The sequence below is a fragment of the Peromyscus californicus genome, unplaced genomic scaffold, assembly GCF_007827085.1.
Source record: "Peromyscus californicus insignis strain IS unplaced genomic scaffold, ASM782708v3 Scaffold_1__1_contigs__length_55948999, whole genome shotgun sequence".
NCBI lineage: Eukaryota > Metazoa > Chordata > Mammalia > Rodentia > Cricetidae > Peromyscus > Peromyscus californicus.
In genome coordinates, this window is record NW_026294492.1 from 47,001,820 (window position 1) to 47,023,016 (window position 21,197).

Below are 21,197 nucleotides of genomic sequence, written 5' to 3' on the forward strand. Positions count from 1 at the left end.
GCGAGTGTGTGCACCAAAAAGTTCGGAGTATGTTCCCTTAAATGAGAAGCTATAAACCTGGTCGGGACAGGCTTAACCCAGCTTTAAAAAAACAAAAACAAACAAAAAACCCTGGAGTACAGTGTAATCTGCAATTCTAACTTCATTTGGGAAGGGGAATGTTATTAATTCAGGCAGTTAAACTCAAGGCTATCCGTATCTTTCGTCAATCCGGGACGCTGTTACTGCCCTCCACGAACTGTCCAATGAGGAGCACGTATATTCGGAAGGCCCCGCCCTTGCTGCCATGTTTGAGTCCTGTGTTGTGAGAAGGCCTGTGGTGTTCGGTCTGGACTACCTGTCTCTCCTGGTTTTAGGTCGTTTCGGAAGAAGACCTGGATGCATCTGAAAGAGGAAATGGTGAGTGTGCCCTGGGCTCCTCGAGTCGTAAGTGGCAGATTTGTGACAGTGCAGAGGCTGCGATGCTGTTGTCTGGCCGTTCCCCTGGTGCTGTCCAGCCGAGTGTGCCCTGGCTTGCTGATCCCCAAATATTTATATGCTTGTGTGCCGAGCAGTGGCCGGGCACCGGATCCCGCCCTGTTCTGTCCCAGGGAAGCTACTTCGTCCCAGGTCCCTGTCTTCCTAGAGAGAGTCGTCTCCTGAGACCTGCGCCTCCGCACACACAGCAGCGGAGGCAGGTTGGTGACGCTGAGTCCAGACTGTGGTGTGAGGGGGCGTGGGTGGTGTGAGCTGTTGCTCGTCTGTCCTTACAGATACGTCTGGACTGCTTTAGATTTTTCCTGTCATCACCCTTCTGAATTATATTCTTTTTAGTACTACAGTTAAAAAGGACAAGGCTTTGGCTTTAGGCTGCATCCCCACACCCCAATTCATCAACTCATCAATCAAATCATGTGGGGTGTGTATGTGTTCTGCCCTTTTAAAAATGATGATTAAGAAAGTATTTGATTGCGCCAAAATTCCCCATCTTGGAGGAAGGAGAAACATTTAAATTTGATTTTTTTTTCCCGTTGAACATTTCTGAGGCCAGAATTTGGATTTTTGAAAAGTTTTGCTAAACCTGGTGTTTGTGAGCCCTGGGGAGGGGTTCAAGTGCTTGTGATTGTATTGTTGTTTGTTTGTGTGCTCTGAGCTGCTTCTCCAAATAGGAGAAATTGAGACTTGGAGTTCTTAATCAGTATTTACCAAATGACATTCTTTGAGAAAAAGAAAGTATGTTCAGTAGAATATTCATTTGCACGGTATTGTTTCGGGCAATCAAGGGACTTGAGAATTCAGTTTCTTTACCATTTGAAGTTGTCGTTGTTAAGATCTTTTATTTCTAGTTCTTTTCATGTTACTATGAATGGGATTTTATTCCTGGTCTCCTCTTTCACCCCAGTCTTTATGGGAATAGACAAATGATATTGCTTATTGAATGCTGATTTTATATCCTGCTATGTTCAAGAAGCTATTAAATGCTACAAAGAAAATGTTTACTTTTTAAAATTCCCTCTGTATTGTATTCATGCTTAAATTGAAGGGAATATTAGCAGTGTATTAGATAATTCTAGCTAATGGTAAGTAAAATAATTTTACTTACATTCCTTACATATTTACATATTCACATATTAAAATTAGAAAGACCAACTTGGAGAGGGTGAAATATTTATATTGTATATGAAACAATATACTATTATTTGAAAGTGGATTTAGATTACTTGTGCATTGAATTTTTTAAAACTCTGGTTAATCGGTATTTAGAAAAGAGCACTTTTAATTTTCTAGTAGAAGTTAAAAAGAAAATAAATAAATACCACATTAAAAGGAAAGTTTAGGGCCTCAAGAGATGACTCAACTGTCAAGAATACTTGCTACTTTTGCAGAGGACCTGGATTCTGTTCCCGCAGCCAGGTTGGCACCTGAGAATCAAGCTCCTGTGGACCTGACATTTTCTTCTGGCCTCTAGACCCTGCACACAGGTGGTATACACACATACACATAAAAAAATAAATCTTAATGAAAGAAAATCAAACAAAACATTGTTTATTGCAATGAAAGCAATTACACATGAAAGACATACACATTTTTCTTAAAATTGTCCATTAAAACGTCAATATTATGTGTGTGTCTGTGTGTGCATGCATGTGCACACCAATTAAAAGGGAGTGACAGAGAATATCAGAATAGAAAACCTCACTGTCTTTCTTCTATGGGTAAAAATAATCACATATAAGAGATGGAGTTTAGTAGTTGTGGTACCATTGTTGAAGAGATTAAAAATATTAGCCATTGCTGGTCGTACTGAAATCCTGAAATCCCAGCAATTGCAAGACTGAGCTGGAGAATTGCTATTAGTTCAGTGCCATCATAAGCTATAAATAATTTCAAGTCCTGCCTCAATTAGAGTATGAGTCCTGTCTCAAAAACAAACCAAAACAACTTGACCACAAATATCTGTGCCACAGGAGAAATGACTTGATTTCTATCATCTAATATGATGGGCATTGTTTGTGCAGTGGAAATTAATGAAAGACTTTTTACCACAGGGAAGGATAGTTATGCAGCAATATGTAGCTTAATTTCCTCAGCTATCATAATCAACATAATGCATCTTTCAAAACATCATATGAGTTTTATATAGTAAAATCTTTCTGTTATTTACCTATTAAGCAAAAGAATATTTTTAGGATACTTTAGGCTTAAAGTCAAGGTAGATTCAGAAAGGTATGAAGATAGGGTCAGTTTCTAAAATAATTTACTTATAACCCATTGAGTTTAATTACTGCAGCTCTTGTTTACATGTACATGGGGTTATATACAGGAATATGGCAAACATTCCAAGGCCACACTCTAAAGAAAAATGACTCTTCCTCCCCAAGAAGCTACCAACTAAAACTAGCTTCTCAGTTACGGATGGGGCTTTGGAAACCACTCCCAAGTCTATTGCTGGAATTTTTCACTAGCATGAGCTCATGCAGACCTTGCGTGGGTAACCACGGCTATTGTTAATTCATGTATGCAATAGCCATGTCAAGTACAGAGCACAGCATTTGATAGTACTGCTCCCCATCCACCAGCTCTTACATTTTCACTTCAGATTTTCTGCAGTGTTTCCTGGGCCTTGGAAATAGGGGGCTGATATAATGTCCCATCGGTGGTTGAGTATACACAGTTATTTTCATAATTTAAATAGAAATGCTTCTCTGTATTAACTACCATGGCTACAGTAAGAAGCTCCTTTGACCGAGGTTGGGAGCAGCAGAAATCTATAAACAGAAAACACCAATATTTAGAAGGCAGTGTGTCAACATGACCAGTTAGAAAAATACATCAGTAGGTTCTTCCTTAGGACCCATGACATCCCTAACCGTAGTTTTTCACCTTGCTAAATTATCAGACTTGACTTCCCTCTTCTTCAGCAGGCCTGAAATCTCATTGGCAACAGTTCCTTAGCTCCATAAACATTCTTTCAAGTAGGCACATCTTGTCTGGCATATTGATATTGTAGCATCCTAGGTTCAGCTCAGGATGAAATATTTTATGCCTCTTCTCCCCCAGCAGCTTTCAGAGTATCATTCAGCACTATGGAAGACAACTTCCTGATAGTTTCCTGGTCAGCTCATGCAAGCAAAATGTGCGGTGTCTTCAACAGTAAGGTTTTATCATCTAGCTATGGTTGGTAACCCAGAGCAATGGCAGTAGCTTGTATTGTTTGGGTGCCACTGAAGCCTCTCTGATCAATAACTTATATGGTGGTGACTTGTGCCTGGCACTGACATTTTCATTTATCCCCTTGTGGCTTTTGGGGAGTGGCATTGTTCCCTAATGTGTGGTACTTCTGCTTGTTTAGGTCTTTGTGGGTTTGTGGCCAGCCTGGTCCATATACAAAGTTTCAGGCTAACAGGAGTTACATAGTAAGACTCTGTTCCCCACTCTCTTCAAGAAAAATGTATTTTAAATTAGCTTACAAGCTAGTTCTGTTTCATAACACTACTCCATATGTCTTTAGTTTTGGCTAACACAGTTCCTAACCCCTCCTTTCCCCTACACTCCATCCACATCTCTTCTTAAACCTTTAGCTTCCAGGATTTTCTCACTGTTCATTCATATGACATATGTTCTACTATCCCCTTTCACTATGTATATTATAGTATATGTGTATGTAACTTGGATCGCAAGACCACTGGTGCCCAAATAACTTTTGTGTGTTCTTCATTTTGTTTAACCATTATTCTGGCCCCTCTTTTTACCATCTCTGTCACTCCCGAACCTGTTTGAGTCCTTTGGTCCCCAGTATTTCCATCTCTACTTTCATTTTAATCATATTCTGCACCCCCCATACGTCCTCCCCATTAGTAGCCTGTTTTTGCTTTCTTCTTCTCCACATATACTCAGTGTTAGAAATACACAAGAAAGATTTGAACCTTGGAACCGCGTGTGAGAAAGACCTTTTAGTGTTTCTCTTTTTGAGCCTCATTGAACTCAGTGTAATTTTCCCAGTTTTGTCCATTTATGTGGTTTTCATTATTTCATTTTCCATTGTGTAGATACACCATATTTTCATTATCCATTCATAAGTTGAAGGATATCTAGGTTGATTCTATTTCCTATCTGTTGTGAATTGATCAGCCATGAACATGGATGTGCAAGTATCTCTATAATAAGATACAAAGTGTTTTGGGTGTGTGCTCAGGAGTGGTATAGCTGGGCCATATTGTAAATCTATTTCAATTTTTTAAAAAATTTATTTATTTTTATTTCTTTTTTTTAAAAGATTTATTTATTATGTATACAGTATTTTGCCTGCATTATGTCTGCACACCAGAAGAGGGCACCAGATCTCATTACAGATGGTTGTGAGCCACCATGTGGGTGCTGGGAATTGAACCCAGGACCTCTGGAAGAGCAGCTAGTGCTCTTAACCTCTGAGCCATCTCTCCAGCCCCTTATTTTTATTTCTATGGATATTTTTCCTACATGTGTGTCTGTATATTGCATGTATATAAGTGTTCATGAAGGCCGGAAGGTGTTGGGTCCCCTGGAACTGAAGTTACAGACAGTTATGAGACACCATGTGAGTGCTGAGAATATAACCTGGGGGTTCTGCAAGAGCTGCCTGTGCCCTTAACTGCTGAATATCTTTTCAGCCCCCCTTTTTTTGGGGGGGGAACCTCCAGGCTGATTACCAGAGGAGAGGGTGTGCACTAGTTTGCATTTTCACCAGTAGTACAAGGGCTTCCTTTTACCTATATCCAGGCCAGCATTTGTTGTCATTTGTATTCCTCATGATCGCCATTTTGACTGGAGTGAGATAGAATTTTAATGTAGTTGCAAAATGCAGACAAATGAAACTAGATCCTTATCTTTCATTTTGCACAAAATCCAACTCCAAATAGATTAAGGATCTTAATATACAACTTGATATCCAGAAATTTCTAGATGAAAATTATGTTGTAAGTGCACTTCAGTTTACAAGCACAGGTAAGGACTTTCTAAGTAGGACTCCAGGTAAAGCAAACGGGATTTTATGAAACTGAAAATCTTTTGTACAACAAAAGGAAGAGTCAGTTAAGTGGCGAGGCAACCCACAGAATGGGAGAAAATCAGCTATGCATCTGAAAGGGGATTAGTGTCTAGGACATATAAAATGATTTAAAAAAACCCTAAAAATCAAGACATCAAACACCCCAATTAAACAGTGGACTGTGGGGGTTGGAGAGATGCCTCAGCCGTTAAGAGCACTGACTTCCAAAGCACCCCAGTTCAATTCTCACCACCCACATGGCAGCTCAGAACTGTCTATAACTCCAGTTCCAGGGGATCCAACACCCTTCCACAGACATACATGCAGGAAGACCACCAAGGCAAATAAAAAAAGTGGACTGTGGAACAGAAGAGAACATTCTCAGGAGAAGAAATACAAATGACTAGTAAATACTTAAAAAGTGTTCAACATCCTCAGCCACTAGGAAATGGCACATGAAATGGATGATGTGGCCTCATCCACTGGAGCATGATTAGCATACTAGTAGCCACGAGGAAATCCTGGCTCTCCTTCTCCTTTGTGAGTCCCTCCCACATTCATGCTGGAATCTAACTAGCATAACCTGAAGTATTGTGAGAATTTCATACTTTGTGACATTAAGGTCCTAAGAATATGTATTCCATCTGTAAAGACCAGCCTTCAGCAGGATTGAGGGGCATTCATAGAGTCAGTGAACTAATCATTCAACTTGACTTTTCTGAGGGAGTAAAACTTAATTCTCTGGGGCCATTGAGGGGGGCAAAACAACTTTCTGGGGCCAGTGAAAAAAGGAACACACACACACACACACACACACACACACACACACACACACACACACACACACCTTTGGGTCTCTCTATCATCTTCTCTCTTCTTTATTTCTTTTCTTAACTCTATCCAGCTATATCCCTTCTGTCTCTATTGATGTCTTGTTTCTAACTAACTTTCTTTTTTCCCTTACAGCTTATGTACTCCAGCAAAATCTTTCAAGCAGTATAGAAATTACAATGTGGTTTCATTATTTCTTAAAAGAATAATTATAGTGAATACAAGTAAAAAACAACATATTTCCCATGTCCCTTATATGATTAAACATTTTACGTATTACAGGTGAAAAACAAGTTATCCCAAGAACACATATACATTCATACCTAAGCAGCTTGTTATAGATTAACAAGAGTATAAGCAAGCATGGTGTTTTTCTCAGCCAGTTTTTTTGCTGGCAGATTGCATTTTGCAGTTACAAAAAAAGGATCAATCATTTTATTATTTATCTAAAAAGGTAATCTTATAAAAAAAATCTTAAAAGAATCACAAATCCAAACTTTTATATATGAAAAACAGCCAGCTCTACTTTCAATCCTTAGTATGCATACCCATTCATCAACACTTTTTTATATCAGGAAGCTGAGGGCAGAAATGGGGACAAGGAATTAATCATCACTTTTGAACACCAACCCGTCTTAGCAAGAAAGGCACATCAGCCAGCAATAGCCAGGCTGCCACTATTTCTGTTCCCTGGCCTCAGTGAGTCTCTTATTCAATTATTAAAAGTGGGCCTTTATAGTTTTTAAATTGTTCCCCAAGATTTGCTACCTCAAAGCCATTAATAAAAACATCTTAACCTTAAGTCATTATTTAAAGCTTTGTTTTAGCTATGATGCAGACCAAAACCCATGGACACATCTACCAACATTAACATTAAAAGAACTTGAGCTGCCTTAGCTTCTGGTACTCAGTTGTTTTTCTTAGCCATTAACCTAAGTCACAGTCTACATGGCTTCTCAAAGGAAACTCATAAGTCCTAGCTGAGAGACACTTCCTTGTTCTTATTTTCTACCCTCTGCAGCCCCTGCTTTTTCAGGGGTGTATGCAACACCATATCCTGTTTTTACCTATATTAATTTTTCCACTAAACTAACCTCTATCACAATCCCTTACTATAATTATTAAAAACCCTCAATCAACAAAATTCTATTTAATCTAACTCTATTTTTTTTTATAAAAATCATTGCTTCAGTTAAACACTACAACTTAAGAGGAAATCATCTTCATAATAATCCACAGGTAAAAATGCCCAGTAGAATGGGATATTCCCATGAGATAATCACACTACATTAAAGGCAGTGGGGATTCCCCACACACCCAGTGACACCATGCCAGATACCAAAGAAAAATGGCAGTGGAAAACATGCAAAGATACAGCAATAGCAAGAAACATTCTGGAGCCTGGGGGCCTTGCTTCTCCAAGATTCACTCATCAGCGTCTTGCATTCTGGTAGGCCAAACTACTGAAGTCAGTTGCTATCTGCTGCTCCTTTAACATGGCCACCAACAAATATGTGCACTTGCCAGGTGTGGTGGTCCAAACCTTTAATCCCAGCACTCAGGAGGCAGAGGCAAGTGGATCTCTGTGAGCTCTAGGCCAGCCCAGTCTACAGAGTGGGTTCCAGCACAGCCAAGGCTGTTACACAGAGAAATCTTGTCTAAAAAAAAAACAAAGAATATGTTAACTGCTTTCTTTGTGTCTTTTTCCACTTATTTTCTTCCATAAAATCACATATTCATTGTTAACAGAGAACTACCCTTGATGAGACTTAATATATCATTTTCCATAATGCATCTGGTTTTAATCATATGCACTCTTTTAAAAAAATTATTTATTTATTTATTATGCATACAGTGTTCTGCCTGCATCCCTGCAGACCAGAAGAGGGCACCAGATTTCATTACAGATGGTTGTAAACCATCATGTGGTTGCTGGGAATTGAACTCAGGACCTCTGGAAGAACAGCCAGTGCTCTTAACCTCTGAGTCATCTCTCCAGCCCCTGATATGCACTCTTAAGTATGCATAGGCATAGGATTGTAAATATTGGATTCTCCTTTTTAAAAAAGGTCCTTTGGAGGACATAATTTGTCTTATTAAGCTTACAGCAAAAAGTAGCTAATACTGGATTGGCCCAATTTCCATATGTCTTGGATGTGTAATTGTTTGTATTTGAATAGAAATGGTTCTTTGATGAGGGTTTCCTAAAGGGAGTAACTTATTCCATCATTTGAAACCAGTATATGAGTAGCCTGATGCAAGACTGTGGGAGCATGTCCTAGGTTGCTACCATGCTCTTAAATGCCCTGTTGGAGTGACATGTGTATATAGCCCAAGCTAAGTCAAGTCCCATATTGCTAAAGCCTTTCCTGTGCTTTCATACCTTAATATATTTGTGCTAACCTCCAGTTGGAGAACATGATCTCCCAGTGAGCCCCTTGTAAAGGCACTGACTTGTGAGTTGAGTCACTGTTTGAATGAGAGTTCGGGAAGAGGTTTATCTATTGGTAGGAGTGATGACTTATAATCATTACAAGAGAGGAGTCCTGCCAGGCCATATATCCAGTAAAGAAAGTCTAAGAAATGCTGTGATATGAGAGAACCTGTTTCCTTTGGGTTTAATTAGGAAAGGAGAGAGAAATAATCCATAATATTATTATTACTCCATAATTAGAGTGATCAGATTATAGCAATTTATGTTACAAAAAAGACATGATCCCTGAGCCATTACCTGTATATATTGTATTAGTTTAAAAGGATGGGGTATTTGAAGAAGTCACAAGATGTAAAGCCACAGAAAGGATGAAAATTGCTCATATTAGACAGACAGACATTGATCTAACAGTTTGTCTTACTCCAGGAAACGTCTGATTCCCCAGATGGTGACCTGGTTATCCTGTAAGGGGCTGACACCTACTGACTCTTGACTGTATAATGTTGTGGTCAGACAGCAGGAGTTTTAAGAGAAAAGGAGTGCTCAAGGAAAGACTAAGGAATAAATGGTCCCCAGTCAGGGCCTTGCTCTCTTGAGATGGTTGTGAAGCTTGTGACAGAGCAATTAGGCCTTGGGAGGACAGACTTAGTTTGCTCCAGGCTCCAAGGCCCAGACCAGAGCTATTTTCCACCATGATTTCTCAATATTACATGTGGCCAGCAACACAATAGCTTGTAGTTGTTTCCTGTTATCTATACCCACAAAGAAGTTTTTCCTTTCTCCTTTCACTTTTCTGCTTGTCTCTACAATCACACACTGAAGTTACTGAAGCAATGATGCTCTGTAACTCACACACATGTGAGAGCATAAGAAGAAGGAGAAAATGGAAAAGGAAAAAAGAAAATCCTGGTTTTTATGAAAAGACATATTTTCTCTTTAATTTTATGTATATTATATATATATAAGTTATATATATATATATATATATACATATATATATGTCAGTGTGCATGAGAGTGTTTGTTGGTGCCAGTGTATGCCCAAATAAGTTGTCAGATTCCCTGGAGTGCAGTTACATGCAGTTGTAAGCCACCTGGATGTGGGTGATGGGAACAAACTAGACTCGTATTTAAAAGCAGTGATTACTCTTCCTTTTGTTTTGTTTTGTTTTGTTCTTTTGAGACAGGGTTTCTCTGTAGCCCTAGCAGTCCTGAAATTTGCTCTGTAGATCAGACTCAAATAGATCTGCCTGCCTTTGCCTCCCAAGTGCTAAGATTTAAGGTGTGCACCACCACCACCTGGTAGAGCAGCTATTATTCTTAACTGCTGAGCCAACTCTCCAGCCCTAAAACAAACATTGTAAAACCAAGTAGCTGCAAAGTTTGGTTCAGTCCTGAGAAGTGAGGGTACTCAAGAAACTCAATTATTGGTTCTGGCCTCCTTTTGTTATGGAGTTGGAAAGGAGGAGGGGTTTGGCTGCTGAGGAGGGTAGCATGCACAGGTGGTTCTGATTGATAGGCTGGTTTGGGGTAAGTCTCTGTTCACTGCACACCTCCTTTTCCATAATTCATCAGAATTTGATCATACCCATGCCCAGTTATGCATAGGTGTAAGATAGAGAAAGGAAGATTGATTATCCTTATAGGTTCATTTTCAGTGTTTGCCTTAATGCCCGTGTACCTAAAACTAGTTCATGTCAGATCAACCCATAGTCAGGTGTGTTCTAATTTGTATTTGAATGGAGTCCAGACATGACCAAGGTGTTGCTAAGTGGAATAATGCATTTTAATTGTTTAAAGCAGGTATACTTGCATCCTGATGCATAGAGGATATTACAATAAGCTGTCAATAAATTAGTAGGTACATTTTTCAGAAAGGGATATTTGCACTGTCTAAGCCAAGTCAAGTCTCACATTGTGCAGTTATTCCCTGTGCCTGCTGCCTCTCTATTGTCCCAGTGTCCAGTGCTTATCCCTTTAACAACACAGCTGCTTCGTTGTCTGTAATCTGCTTGTCCAAAACTTTTAAGATTGCATACACCCCTTTCCTCTGGCAAATAAATTAGTCCATTATCTTATATTCAGCTTCATCTAGGTTCTTAAGCCCTGGGCAAAATGAATCCAGATTTGTGGCAAAGTAGGAAATGAATGGCCTCTATCTCACTTCCTGATGGAGTTATAATTTTTCTCTAAAATGTCACAAGGTGACATTTACCTGTCTGCATTTCTGTCAGCATTCTTGTCTTCCAGCTTTCACTATGATGGCCTGGTCCTGTCAAGGTGGCAGATCTTGCCAAATTGGCAATTAGTGCTAACCATTTCCCTGTTATTTTAGGAGCCAGTGACCTTTGATGATGTGGCTGTGAACTTCAGCCCAGGAGAGTGGGCTTTGTTGGATTTTAGTCAAAAGAAGCTCTACAGAGATGTGATGACAGAAACCTTTATGAACCTGATCTCCATAGGTAAAAAACCGCCATGATTCTTTTGCTTATTTAGTGAGACAACAGCTATTTCTTTTTTTTTTTTTTTTTTTTTTTTGGTTTTTTGAGACAGGGTTTCTCTGTGTAGCTTTGTGCCTTTCCTGGAACTCGCTTTGGAGACCAGGCTGGCCTCGAACTCACAGAGATCCGCCTGGCTCTGCCTCCCAAGTGCTGGGATTAAAGGCGTGGGCCACCACCGCCCGGCCGAGACAACAGCTATTTCTTGCTTCTCTCTGTAGTTTCATTAATTGAAATATTGAAAGGGGACATTATGGTGACTGTAGCATGCCAGGTTATTATAACACAGTAAAAGGTAGACTATAATAAGTGTTTTCTAGTGTTGGGTAAGTCATAATGATTTCTTTTGATTTACTTCCAGGGAAAACAGAAGAAAACATTGAAGAAGAGTGTGCAAATGTCAGAAGTCGTCTGCGGTAATTCACACTCAAAAGGGGGAATTTGTATCAAATATTTACAATTTGTTTTAGGAAATATGAAAATCAAACCAGTGATCCAACTACATCTAAATGTAAAATGCTTCTATGACAAATTTTTCTAAAACCTGGATTGAGTTTGTGCATCCAGAATTGTTGAGAATTCCACCTCTGTAATCTCTTAATATTTCCCAAGTGCATTACAACATTGGGCCATGTAAGATATTTTCCGATGATTTGAGATATACAGACTTCTCTTCATGCACGAAAGTATTTAATATATTTTTATCAGGTTGTCTTAAGGATTTTGGATATATGCCTCTATGTTAAGTATAGTGAATTTCAGTTTTAAATTGGAATCTAGCTTCAATAAATCTCATGAAGGTTACTCAGGTATTTCAAATTTTATCATCTAGATCCACATCCTTTCCATAAATAATTTTCCCCATTGTTAACTGGTATAGACATTTTAAAAACTTATTCTTTGGTAATTTCATACATGTATGCAATGTATCTAATCATATATCTATCCTTCTCCTTCCTCTTCAACTCCTCTGGCATCCTTCCTCAGATCCCTGTTCCAGTAACTACATGTCTTCTTTTTAAAAGAAGTTTTTGTTTTGTTTTGTTTTGTTTTTTAAATAACTCATTGACTCCAATTAGTGTTACCATATAGCAGTGGGTGTGGGATATTCCAATGTGGCATGAAGAACCCATAAGGGTCCACACTCTTGTAGAAAAACTCCTTATAAAAGCAAAGTCAACACTTAGTATTGTCCCTTAAATCAAGCTCTTTTTATGTGAACCTCAAAGTTGGTATCATTCTACTGCTGCTTCCTAAGTACTCTATTAATGGGAATTAATGGGAATGAGACATAGCATCCAGCCTCCAATGCTTCTGTTGGCTAATCATAAAATATTAGTTATGCTCTTTTCATTTTTTTGCAGAACTCCAGTGATTGAGAAAGACTGTAAATATGGAGATGGTTGTCAGTGTGGAGAAACCCACCACCAGATTCCAGAATATGTTGTTAATGAGGACATGCCTTCTGTAACAGCAGTACATGAAAGAAATGTATGTGCAAGAGACACCATTGGTCATTTCCCCTCAGGTGTGCATCTCACAGTTGAAACTGGAGAGAAACCATTTGACAGCAAGGGACATGTGGAGGTATCTTTTCAACATGAGAAACGTTATACAGATTTCACTTCTTTTCAGTCCTTTCAGGTACTCAAAAGTCCTAGGCAGATAGTTTATAAAAAGAAACAATCTAATGAAACCTATAGGATTCACACTTCTGATCAAAATTATGAGCAAATTTACAGTGAAGGTACATGTCACAAATATAATCAGTTTGAAAAAGCCATCAGGAAATACAGTTACTTTCAAATGTATGAAAGAATCCGCACTGGAGTGAAACCATTTATGTGTAAGCAATGTGGAGCAGCCTTTATTAATTTCAGTCAACTTGTCTACCATGAAAGAATTCATACTGGAGAGGAATGTTATGTGTGTAATCAGTGTGGAAAAACATTTAGACATTATTCATACCTTCAGAAACATGAAAGAATTCACAGTGGAGATGCACCCTATGTGTGTAAGCAATGTGGCAAAGCATTCATTCGTTCATCACACCTTCTTGTCCATGAAAGAATTCACACTGGAGAGAAACCTTATGCGTGTAAGCATTGTGGAAAAGCATTCAGCCATCACAGTGCCTGTTACAGACATGAAATAATTCACACTGAAGAGAAACCCTATGTTTGCAAGCAATGTGGGAAAGCATTTACTTGTTCTACATCCCTTCGCAACCATGAAAGAATTCACACTGGAGAAAAACCTTATGCATGTAAGCAGTGTGGCAAATCCTTCATCCAGCGTGATGCTTGTTACAATCATGAAAGAACTCACACTGGAGAAAAGCCTTATGTATGCAAACAGTGTGGGAAGGCATTTACATGGTCCACATGCCTTCGCAACCATGAAAGAACTCACACTGGAGAGAAACCTTACACATGTAAGCATTGTGGGAAAGCCTTCACCCATTCCAGTACCCGTTACAGTCATGAAAGAATTCATACTGGGGAGAAACCATATGTATGTAAAAAATGTGGGAAAGCATTCATTCATTCCAGTCATCTTATCAGCCATGAAAAGATCCACACTGGGGAGAAACCTTACCCATGTAAGTATTGTGGGAAAGCTTTCATTCAACGTAAGGCTTGTTACAATCATGAAAGAACTCATACTGGAGAAAAACCTTATGTGTGTAAACACTGTGGAAAAGCATTTAGGTGTTCCACATACCTTCGCAACCATGAAAGAACTCACACTGGAGAGAAACCTTATATATGTAAGCATTGCGGAAAAGCTTTTACACATCAGAGTGCCCGTTACCGTCATGAACGAATTCATACTGGAGAGAAACCCTATGTATGTAAAAAATGTGGGAAAGCCTTTAGTGATTGCAGCTATCTTGTGAAGCATGAAAGAATTCATTGGAGAGAAAACTTACACATGTAAAAATAGAGAAGCTTTTATGCGTTCCACATCCCTTTATATGCATGAAAGAGCCAACAGAAAAGAACTGAAGAATTTGTAGCAGTATATCTGGTGGCCTTGTCTATGGACAACTTACTTATATTGTGAAAGAAAACTCTGAACAGCTCATAAGAAAGGCTCAGTGGGTAAATGTGCTTATTTCTATGTCTGATAATCTGAATTCCATCCCAGGGTCCCATATGGTGGAAATAGAGAATTATTCCCAAAGTTTACCTCTGAGTTCCATGAACACACATAGGCTCACACACAAGCACAATATTTATTAAAAGAAAAGAAAAAGAAAACAGTGGAGAGTAACTGAAAGCTTAAAAAGTGTAGTTGTAGCCTCAATATGCAAACATATATAGGATAAGATCCTATTGAACTGGGCATGGTGGGGCATGCCTTTTATTCTAGCATTGGGTGAGGTGGGGATGGGAGAGATTAGAGAGCTATAATGGATATAGTGGGTTTGAACACCATGTGGGACTTTAACCAGTTGTAAGCAAGTGGAATTTTCTTTACAAAAAGAAAAGATGGTTCATCTGTTCAAAGCACATACTGTTCTGCCCAAGAACCTGAGTTTGTTTCTCAACATCCACAGACTGTGGCTCATAACCACCTGTATTTCCAAATCCAAGAACTGTGATGCCCTCTTCTAGCCTCTGCAGGTACAGAACACATGTGATACACATACATATAAACAAAAACACATCTTTAAATAATTATGTGAATAAAGCAACTAGGAGAAAGCTGTGTTTATTCAAATAAGAAAAATTATTAAATATTATGTAGTTCAATCTTATTAGAGTAATAAATGTGGAGACTGAACAAATTTATTTACGTAGAATATTTCTGGAAATAACGGAGTACAGTAAAATTATGAGCATTTTTCTCATTCAATTCTTATATGAGAACTTTAGTTTGTATTATTGTTTTTTATAGTTTTGAAATAAGATTTGGTGAATAATGTCATAATTTTGCCTGCCTGTATTGCCTAGTGCTTGGAATGCTGAAGCCACCAAGACACTGTCTCTAACAATAGGAACCATATAAAAAACATGGGCGTTGAGGTGATGTAAGTTTGGTTAATTAAGTTCAATGGGTATTGTTTAAATGAAGTGAGGTATTTTTCAACTTTACTGTAGAGCTGTTGGATTCATTGAACTGAGGTGAATTTGTAATAAAACAATAGACTTAATTTTACCTACTTTGTTGGTAATGTGGTTCATTTGAAAGTAAAAATGTATGCTTCTTAAAAGTATTTTTTCATTAAATGTCATATTTTTAAAAACTTACTAATTCTTTTGCAATTTCCTTACATTTATATGAAAAAGGGAAATTTTCTGGTGTTTACATAGAGTTTATATTTTCAGTTTTTCAATGTATGTGGTGCTCTAATAATATTGTTTTGTTTCTTTTTTGTTTGTAGACAGGATCTCACTATGTAGGCATGGCTGACCTAGAACTCACATAGTTTGTGCCTTTGCCTCCAAAGAGTTGGAATTAAAGCTTGCACCACTACATTTGGCTCAAATGAGATTTTTGTATATATGTTTTACAGTTATTTATTTGGTTGGGTTTTTTGCTGATTTGCTTGTTTTTTTGTTTTGAGGAAAGATCTCATAGTGTAACTATGGCTGTCCTGGTGCTATGTAGGAGAGTCTGGCCTCAAACATATAGATTTACTGGCTTCTGACTTCCAAATGCCAGGATTAAAAGCATGAACCAGCTTTGTGCAGTGGCAGTATCGTAGCCAATGAGGTTTATCCAAGGCACGATTATTGCTAATTGAAAACTTTTCCCAATACCCCGCCATGACGACTTGCAATATAGTCGGCATTTGCAATTTTTGACAGTCTCTACGGAGACTGAACAATAAATAAATAAATAAATAAAAATTTTTAAAAAAGCATGAACCAGTACACTTGGCTGTGTGTTTTAGTTTTTAAAAAACTGATACAAAAATTATTTCTGGCGAGTGCATATATTTAAGCTCACCTGCATAATGGTGCCTGTGGAGGCCACAATCATCAGATCCATGGAGTTGGAGTTATAGGTTGTTGTCAAACAGCTGAAATGGGTGCTGGGAACTGAACTCAAGTCCTCTGAAGACCAGCAAGAGATCTTAACAGCTGAACCATCTCTCTGGCCCTTTATTGCTCTTAATTTTTTCTGACAGTTTTTATTTTGTTTTATTTTACAATACAATTCAGTTCTACATATCAGCCACGAATTCCCTTGTTCTCCCCCCCTCCCCGCCCCTACCTCTTCCCCCCAGCCCACCCCCCATTCCCACCTCCAGGGCAAAGCCTCCCCCGAGGACTGAGATCAACCTGGTAGACTCAGTCCAGGCAGGTCCAGTCCCCTCCTCCCAGGCCAAGCCAAGCAACCCTGCATAAGCCCCAGGTTTCAAACAGCCAACTCATGCAATGAGCACAGGACCCGATCCCACTGCCTGGATGCCTCCCAAACAGATCAAGCCAATCAGCTGTCTCACCCATTCAGAGGGCCTGATCCAGTTGGGGGCCCCTCAGCCACTGGTTCATAGTTCATGTGTTTCCATTCATTTGGCTATTTGTCCCTGTGCTTTATCCAACCTTGGTCTCAACAATTCTCGCTCATATAAACCCTCCTCTTTCTCGCTAACTGGACTCCTGGAGCTCCACCCGGGGCCTAGCCCGTGGATCTCTGCATCCAGATCCCTCAGTCATTGGATGGGGTTTCTAGCATGACAATTAGTGTGTTTGGCCATACCATCACCAGAGTAGGTCAGTTTGGGCTCTCGACCATTGCCAGCAGTCTATTGTGGGGGTATCTTTGTGGATTTCTGCGGGCCTCTCTAGCACTTTGCTTCTTCCTATTCTCATGTGGTCTTCATTTACCATGGTCTCCTATTCCTTGTTCTCACTCTCTGTTCTTGATCCAGCTGGGATCTCACGCTCCCCCAAGCTCTCTTTCCCTTGACCCTCGCCCTTCATTTCCCCCACTCATGTCCAGGCTGTTCATGTAGATTTCATCCATTTCTCCGTCATTGGGTGATCCCCGTGTCTTTCTTAGTGACAGTTATATATACTTATATAATTAATCTTAGTCCTTTTCTCTTCCACATTCTCTTTTCATCTCCATCCCTCTGTTGCTGGGATACTTAACAAGTCCCCTTCTTGTTTCCATGTTCTGTGTGTGCCCCACTGAGTGTAATTCAAGTTTTTTTTACATATTCATGGTACTTGCTCAGTCATGGGGTTTCTAAGCCATTGCCTCCTACAAAAAAGCATCTCTAATGAAGAATGTGTGTATTAATATCTGGGTGGTAATACTTACAAGATGGTTGGACAAAGTGACCATGTATCTATATAGTAAGAAGGCCCTCCAGGACCTAATGGCCTCACTGGCCACACAGGCTTTAAAACTGGGTTTGAAGAACCAGGCATGCATCTCTCATCACCCAATGAAGCTTCTAGTACAGGCACACATCCAGTTGAGTTGTTGGCCAAAGGGGTCCTATGGAAATGTGTGATATTTTGTTTGTGTTCTGACAAATAAAGCTTGCCTGGAGAGCAGAGAGTGGAGCTAACCACTAGTTAACCATAGAGGCTAGGCAGTGGTGGCTGACATCTTTAATCTCAGCCCTTGGGAGGTTCACACCTTTGATCCCAGCACTAGGGAGGTTCATGTCTTTGATCTCAGCACTTGGGAGGCTCATGCCTTTGATTATCGTGTTTGGGAGGCTCACATCTTTAATCCCAGCACAATCAGGTGGAGATGGGAATATAAGGCAGGTGGAGGGGATCTTGGCCTCTTTCTGTCTGAGGATTTGGAGAGGTAAGAATTGACTGGCTTTGCTTCTCTGATCTTTCAGCATTTACCTTGATATCTGACTGCAGATTTTTATTTGATAAGACTAATTGGGATCACAGTTCATGGAACTCCCCAGACAACCCAGACTGTTCCAAAGACAAAGGCTTCCCCCCCCCCACACAAACTGACAGCAAAGCCTCATTGCTGAAAACAACACCCACACGACTCATTAAACATGGAGAAATTTAGGAGCTGGTGCCTAAACAGAACCTTCACTGCCACCTTCTGTTGTCTTTGGTATGGGAAGGTACTCTGCAGTCTACTTGAAGAGAAGCATAAACACCAATCCAGCCACAAACCCTGTGATCTACACTCTATCCTGCCTGCAAAGTATGCTAGGGCAATGATTGCACAAAACCTTTGGGAATAATCAACCAGTGTCTGCTTTGACATAAGCCCCACTCCTCAAGACAGAATCCATTGACACAGAACTGAAACTGGGTGACCAAGAGCCAGAGATTAGATATCCCAGAGACCTAGGAGAAAACCAAATACTACTAGTCTAAAAAGAAAAAAAACAACCTTATTAATAGCAATGATATTATGCTATACTCATAGATCAATTCCTTGGTCATTATCAGAGATGCTTCTTTCTGCAGCAGACGGGAACAAATAACAGAGACCCACAGCCAGACATTACATGAAAAGAGTCTAAATGGGATGTCCCATCAAATCCCTCCCCTCAGTGCTCAGGGAACCTTGTAGAACAGGAGGCAGAAAGAATGTAAGAGCCAGAGGGGATGGAGGAAAACAGGAGAACAAGGCCCTCTGAATCAACTAAGCAGGGCTCACATAAACTCACAGAAACTGAAGCAGCAATCACAGGACCTACATGAGTCTGCACCAGGTCCTCTGCATAAATAGTATGGCTTTCAGTTTAGTACTTTTTTGGGACTCCTGAGTGTATGAAGGAATGGTTCTTTCATATATAGAATATAGCATCTCCAAATAGGGATACTTAGACCTCTCCCATTCCTATTTATCCCTTTTATTTCTGTCTTTTATTACTTTAGTACTTTGATCATTATACTGAATAAGAATAGTGACAGGTGATTCCTTTGTCTTGTTCATGATCTTACTTGGAATGCATTGTGGTTTTCACTGGTAGCTACAGATTTTTCATTTATACCTGCTGAGATATGTTCCATCCCTTTCTAGTGTCCCCAGGGACTTTATCATAAAAGGATTTAGGATTTTGCCAAAGGCCTTTTGTACACTCTAATCATATGATTTACATCCTTGGGTCCATTTATATAATGAAATACATTTATTGATTTATGCTTGTTGAACCATTACTGTATGCCTTCAATGGGATCAGATTTATTATGGGAAATACCCTCTACATATTCCCAGTTCTATTTCTTTTTGAGTTCTTGCTGCCATACTCAAGTCCATTAAAGGAACTGGGGATAGTAGAGACAAAATAAAACACAGTTGATGGAGTCTGTGGTGCCTGAAGCACTGTTTAGAATTTGAACTTAGTTCAAAGTTTTAGTTTCCTTTTGGGGTGATGGCGTTGGTCCCAGCAGCAGTTCCTGGGGAAATACTGGATAAACTACTTACCAGCATATCTTTTGTAGATTTCCTAGTAGAGGTCTGTTCACCTGGTTTCAGCCTTCTAGTGTCTGGTGGATTCTGCAGCAGCAGCAGTTACTGCAACGGCTTCAGTCACAGAAACAAGTTCAGACTAATACGGATTCTTTGGCTTCTTCATTTTTTTTTAAAGTTCTTTACATATTCTACTTATTAATCCTCAGTCAACTCTAGTTTGCGAAGACTTTTCTCATTCTATAGGCTCTTTTTCTATTCAGTTTCTCCCTTTGTCGGGTGTGTGTGTGTGTGTGTGTGTGTGTGTGTGTGTGTGTGTGTGTGTGTGTGTGTACAGGTATGCCCAATGTGGCCATGACTTCTAATAGCTGTGTAATTACAAAATCAACCTTTTCAGAACTCAAAGCAGTTGCCCATTGGAATCCTGAAAATGTATCATTATTATATGGTGTACATATTTTAATTTTCCAAATTCTGCAAAATGAAACACATCCATCTGTCAAATTTCATTTCTCTGAATACCTTTAAGATTACTTCCTGCAGGTAATGGAGTTTAGTTGTAGAAGAAACAATTAAGACATTTTTTCACTATTTCCTTGGCTTGTTGCCAAGTGATAGAAAAATCTCTTTTTAAACTTTTGTCATGGACATGCTTTTTTTTTTAGAAAATTCTGAGGCCTCCAGTATACTTCCTATTAATAATCAATCAATTTCCTCATTACCTTGTGCTAGAGGACCTGGCAGACCTACCCATATGGGATCTGGTGTGTGTTATATATGTAGGATGATCCCTATTTCTGATTATTTCCTGTAATTATATAAGTAGCAAAGTTAAATCTGTTTTTATGAGGAATAAATTCAGCAGTTTCAGATTGTAAAACAACTCTTTCTGCATATTGAGAGTCAGTAACTATATTGAGAGGTTCTGGAAAGTCCATTAGTACCTTAAGAATGCCATACAATTATGACTTTTGTACAGAATTGTAAGTGCTTTGAACAACTTTACTTAAATCTCCTGCTTTATATTCTGCCTTTCCTGATTTATTTGCATCCATAAAGAACATAGGGACTCCAGAGATTGGTGTTCTCCATACAATGTGAGGAAGGACTCAACTGGTTCTTTTTATGAATTTGATTCTCTCACTTTTAGAATAACTGTTGTTAATTTCTCAAAAAAATTACTGTAAGCTCTTTGCCAATATTCATTATCTTTCCTAAAGATGAAATTTCCTCATTAGTTAAAGGTACTATAATTTCTGCTGGGTTCATTGCTGTCATTTGATGAAGTCTTAATTTTCCTTTTAAAATCAAATCAGAAATCTTTCCCACATATGTCTTTAATTTCTTGCTGTTTGTGTGGTAGAAATATCCATTCCAATATAATATCTTCCATCTGCATCAACATCCCTGCAGGGGATTGCCTAGAGAGTAATATAACCAGAATGCAGTTAAGCTCTGGAGTCACATGATCTACATGTGCCTCTCATATTTTCTCTTCCACTAGAGCCAATTCCTTTTCAGCTTCAGCTGACCATTTAAGAGGACCATTTAAGTCCTTGTCC

The 21,197-nt window shown here is 39.1% G+C and overlaps 1 non-coding gene and 1 pseudogene across 1 annotated transcript; both read left to right on the forward strand.

Moving 5' to 3' along the window:
- The first annotated feature begins 277 nt into the window (after positions 1-277).
- Positions 278-15,524, forward strand: LOC128115699 (zinc finger protein 883-like; annotated as a pseudogene).
- A 432-nt stretch (positions 15,525-15,956) lies between these two features.
- LOC128116113 (U4 spliceosomal RNA) lies at positions 15,957-16,097 on the forward strand. Its single transcript, XR_008220374.1, has one exon. It is a non-coding gene; the product is annotated as a U4 spliceosomal RNA (small nuclear RNA).
- Positions 16,098-21,197: the final 5,100 nt, after the last annotated feature.